Genomic DNA, 6,012 nt, shown 5'->3' on the forward strand with positions numbered 1-6,012 from the left:
ATAGCCTATTATGCCGTCAATACTGCCAACGTTGTCTTCGCTGAAATCAAATCAGTATATATTTATGACAAGGCTAGCAGCAGCAGCGCCGCGTCAGACACGTTTCTGGTGTGTAAAGACAGACAAAATCCACGCAGCTGACACGCAACAGAAACGCCACGCTCACGCCACGCCTGCAGTGTGTAACCGGTTAGGGACCCTCATTATGCTAACGTTATGGTGTGGTGATATTTCGAGCCTTTTTAGTGGTATTAAATAACGATTTAATTTGAGTGTCCCCTTGCCCCAAATACTAGCATTGTAAGCTAACCAGCGGTCCGCGGCAGCCTCGTCAAAGCTCCAAACTCATTCGATTAGCATGAAACCATGTCCCAGAGAGCGACAGAGTAGGTACACATCAGTTAATAACCCCTAGGTTCGTTTTGCGTCGGAATTGTCCTTTAAAATGTCAACTCTCACTGATTCTTGCTTACTCATTACATGGTGTTAGTAGTTTTATGAGTAGGAGTTGCTATACATATTCAGAGGAGAGCAAGGACGGGTGGTATTTGTGATCTTATGTGGTGGGCCGGTCTGGGCCAAAATGCCAGGTGCAATTTTTGGTCCCAGTCCGTCCCTGTCAGTCACTGTGGCTCAAAGAGAGAGGAGCTTTTCCAAACTAAAGTTGATCAAGTCATACCTGAGGTCACCATGTCCCAGGAACATTTATGTATATATCTATATTTATGTTAAGTTCTGATAACCTATACTGTCATATTTCGTGCAGAATTGTCTTTTTGCAATGTTGGAGGTGGAGATTGTGGACCTTTAAAAGTGTGTTTCCTATTGTAATTACAATAGTTAAATAATAATAGTTGTATTAAGGGTTAGGGTTAGTTGTAGTTAAATTTAGTGTGTCTAATGAAGGATTTGTGCTATTGAGAAATCTAAATTTCACTTATGTTGTTGTGTGGGGGGGGGGGGGGTTGTAATTCAATGTAGAACCACCCCTGGTCTCTGGGCATACTTTTCTCTCTCTGTGTTTCGTTATAGTATGTGTGTGTGTGAGTGGGCGGGTGCACAAGGGGTCTATAGGTCACTCAGACATCTCAATAGGCCTGTAGCTCAAAGGGAGAGAGGGAGAGTGTGAGGAGAAAATTAACAGCTCCTATTCAAATCACCCTCTTGCATTGAAACCTAATGACCCGAGCAACCAAATGACCCAGGCAGAGGCTGTTTCACTGTGAGTGTCCTCTAGTTTAGTTTTATTTTACAGATAACAAAAAAAGGGCAAATGAAATGCATGGTGTATGCATGATGGAGGGGGCAGAGAACTCAAAGACCTTATCTGGATGCAGATAAGGAAATTATAAACTAAAGACTGTTAGCAGTGAAAGGCATTTCAACCGTTTGAAATTGTGACCAAATTTCTTTTTGTTAGCTTACCATTTAAGCATAAATCACTGACTTAATTTCTCAATTTGGCAAGGAAATGGCCTTAAATAGGTGTGGAAAATAGCGTTATCTACATTTCTTGCATTTATTTATCTACCAATGTCAATGCTTTATTCAAAGGAGCGGTACAGATTGTGCTGTAATATTGCATTTAGGAATATAAATAATGTCTTTACTGGTGTTCACGTTTAACATTAGAATTTGTATTTATTTTTTATCCAATAATTTTATCCACCACACATTGTAAGATGTGATTTAATATCAAAAAGAAGGAAATGCACAGAAAGGCAATTGCTTTGAAAACAGAGAGTACAGAGGCTACCAAGAGAGGCAAGGGCAATCTCAAATAAGAATTCTTAAGGTTGTAAAGAAAAATTACAGTAAGATAATGATGCTGCTTCTTTACAGTAGATACAGCAGTTTGCAGTCTAGGCATTTCCAATCTATTTGTGCCTTTCTGGTTACTATGCCAACTGACCACAGAGCTAGTTTAGTGTAATTGCACAGTTAGGCCTGCAACAAATGATTACCTTCATTATAAAAAAATTGTCAATGAAGGTATTCATTATTTACTCTATAAAGTGTCAGAAAATAGTGCCTAATTACAAGTTCCCAAAACCCAAGCTCTTAAAATTGCTAGTTTTGTTCAACACATAATTTAAAACCCCCAAATATGCAATTTGCAATGACATAAATCAAAGAAAAGCAGCTCACATTTGAGAAAATGGAAACCTTAAGTGTTGGAACGTTTTCCTTCATAAACAACTTACATGATTAGCTTCCCAGTTTATTTCCCGCTCTTGTGGACATTAACAAAGCTTTGTGTAAGCATTTTAAACAGCACACATGTTGGTAACTATTGTAGGAAACTGGTAAGTGGTACAAATGCTGTACACTACTGTATCACTATCAAAACTATTGCCACAGTATGGAACATCCTCCCAAAGGTCACCAGCAGTACAAAAGTACTGATCTTTTCTCAAGCACTGCACTTAATAGAGCTATCACATCTCTCATTGTTGAAATAAAGACCAGTGTCCTTTTGAATATAATGATCATTTTAAGTTATCTCTTAATGGTCTGTGGAACAAAAGTAATTGCACTGGGATTTATTCCCTCAATGTCTTTATTCTACAGCAGATCGTATGAGAATATACTGTATGCTACATAGGACTGTTATATTTCTTTTATGTCAGATCTGTCTTGAGTCTTAAGCAGATTTGAAATCTGTAAGTCTCTTTCTGCTTTCCTGACCACACACACACACACACACTCACTCACACACACACACACACACACACACACACACACACACACACACACACACACACAGTAGTAGTCTCCCCGGTGACAGATGGGCTAGATGGAAACAGTCATCCTGTTAGTAACCATTACATCAGCAACACTGTTACTCAATGTCACATGCACATAAATGCTCTCCCTCTCTCTTTCTCCAAATTAGAAACGGAACAGAAGAGCAAAGGTGCCGACGGATAGTAACCATGACATGGCTATCACTGTCTATCTGTTATGAATCAAGATCCTAAATCTTATCTGGGTATGAGTCTGTGGCTTACAGTATGCACAGACGATTGAGCACATGGATGGTCAGACAAAAACACAGGATATAAAGCCAAACAGATTGCAAGGAAGTCTGATACATACCCTTTTAGAAGTGTGAGTCAGGAAATACAAAGACTGTAAAAGTCTGATATTTCTAGTCCGTGGATTAAACACCAGCTACCCAGAAGCACTGACGCATTCCTGCTCTCTAACGATATGTTAATAAACAAGTGTTCTGGTTTATTAATGTTACACTCATTAGCAATTTCCAGTGCCGATTAAGAAAGTAGTTGGACGTTTGTCTAGCGTGGAGGTTGGGGTGTGGAGGGCTATTTAAGGATTTGCCCTGAACACTGGCAGTCATCATGTCCTGTTTTAGTTTAATCATAATCTGTATTTACATTAATATTCATCCTCTGGGGACCAGGAATGTCTGTACGAAATTGGATCAAAGTGGTGGATCAAACACACACCTGACAAACAGATATTGCAATCCCTATTATTAATAATAAATAATGAATGTGTTTCCCCTGCAAAGAAATGTACTACTATTGTAAAATATTACAATGTGGATGCAACTCATAGGAGGAAACGTTGCTCTCTCTACAATCCTGTGATCATGTCTGTAATATCTTGTTAACCTTGCCAGGGTGAGATGGCTTGCTATCTCGGTAATAACTTTAGTAGTATTAGCAAGGTTTACCTTTTAAAGCATTTCACCTTAGACTAACCCAGGCTAAATCTACATCCTGCTTTTGCCTACTGAACTATAACCTACTGTACTCCCTTTCCTCATAGGTTGCATTGTCATTTATCCTCACACAAGTTATCTGATACAAAAATAATTATGACATTAGTTACAGCCTTGATGTAATATGTAGTCTTATTGATTGAGCTGTAGCCTACACTTAGGTACATTTAAAAATCAATATCACCACTTCATACCAGAGTTAGGAGAGAAAATTGTCCATTTAAACCCTCTTAGAGTACAAAAAACATAGATAGATAGATAAAAAGAGATAGATAGATAGATATCTTCAATTTCTGCTACCACCCCAATACAATAGCATTGAATGGATTTTATTTGTAACTACTCTTGACTATCCACAGAACACGCTGTCAGTTTTCTGGGGTTCATTTCTTCGGCAGAAAGTAGTTCCAGAGAAAAATGTTTAGAGCAAAGGTCTGTTTATTATCCAGAGTAATGACACAAATGTTTCTTAAAGGCACACCGCTGTTGAAATATTTTGTATCGTATTGGAGCTTTGTAGGAATCATGTTCAGATTTTTTACTTTGGCAAAACAACAAGTTCGAGAAAACCAAGAGATGCTACCGTGTTGATTTTGTAATGCTGATACAGATAATGTGATGAACACTTTCAAATAGACTCCTTTTGCTCAGTACAGTATACATTCTTAAGAAGAGTGAACCTACCTTCACATCCAGGGCTTTAACTTGCTATCACTTCTGTTGTGTTGTCATGTTTTTTTTGCAAAGGAACTAGTTAAACCCAAGTCTGGTTTTGTCTACCTTTGAAAATGTTAAAAAGGCAGGAAGCTGACCTGAAGTTGCCAGGAGGAAAAAAGATATACTTTCTTTTGAGTTTTTTGTCAAGTCAGACTCACTGTCTTTGAGGAAACATTCATTTAAACTTTGTTGTTCCCTGCAAACACACATTTGAAAAGAGGATGCGGTTCCGAACCGGCAGAGACTTTCTAATTATGTGAACGTTTGGGTGTCTTCATGTCTTTCTGTTTGTGAACTGTCTCCATGTCCAAACATTGCTGCTGATCTTGCTCGCCTTCTTTTCTCCAGGCCTTTCTTTCTTTCCCCCCTCTCTCTTTCTGTCCAACCCATCCAATCCCCACCCTGGAGAGCAGCTTGTCCTCGTTCTGGTGATGCTCTGTCGCCACCACTCAGTGTGGGGCCTCTGAAATATTCATGCTGACACACATACACAACACACACAGGCACAAAACCTTTAAAACCCTTCATCTTTTTTTTCCTCTGTCAGTCTGCCCATATCAATAGAATTTAGAAAATATAATTTATCTTGCTGCAGGTTTGGGGAGGAAATGCTTTACACACATGCAAACACACACACTTCCCAGTTAAGGCAGAGACATCTTCACTCCCCTTCACATTCCTTTGAATTTCTGCAGAAAACAGTTTGATATTTACTTCATACTTTTCAGTTAGCATTTGAAATTATAATCTAGTGTTCCAGTACATAATCTGGTATTATACATAGTGATAAATCATTTAGGGAGCAGCATTTTTAAATCGCTATAAGTTCATTGGTCTGTATAAGTCGGCACACTCGTAGAGGTGAAGGTTAAGTCACACTGTACTGAGTGGCAAATACACTTTGGATGCCAAAGATACAAGCTGGCATACAGCAGAATAAATCCTAAAACCCTTATTACAGTGCCACAGTGTTCAGATTTGATCTGTGACCTCAGACTGACTACTCATCTGAAAAGAAGAGGAACAGAAGCAGAGAGCATATCAACACGCAGAAAGGTTATTACACTGCCAGTAGTTTTTGATATGTAACCTAACATTATTGGCCTGTCGGGCTGACGGAGGCATGCAAGCAAGGAAATGGCTTAGCAAATCATCATGTGAACTATTTGTGTCAAAGGGGCTCTGTGATGTGATTCAGTGCTCCCTATTTGTCAGCAGGGAGGAAAAGCGAGCCGGTGAAACAGCATTTAGATGTTGGTTTCACTGCAGAGTTTACATACTAAAGCTCTCAAGTGGAGATGATGGAAAATCAAACCCTGTGCTGTGCAAACTTGTGTTGCTACATATGTGATTATTTAGATTTTTCGGAAGTATCTTACTTTACTTTGGACGGGGAAAAAAAGTAATTCTCATGAACAAGTCCATAAGATATCGTATGAAAAGTTATGCACACTATAACGTATGATATACGGAAACTAGTAGACCTCCGACTTCGATCGGCTACAGAGCTCCGTGTTACAGAGTGGTAGTTGCTAGCTGTTTAAGCT

The sequence above is a fragment of the Perca flavescens genome, chromosome 11 (genome assembly GCF_004354835.1).
Source record: "Perca flavescens isolate YP-PL-M2 chromosome 11, PFLA_1.0, whole genome shotgun sequence".
NCBI lineage: Eukaryota > Metazoa > Chordata > Actinopteri > Perciformes > Percidae > Perca > Perca flavescens.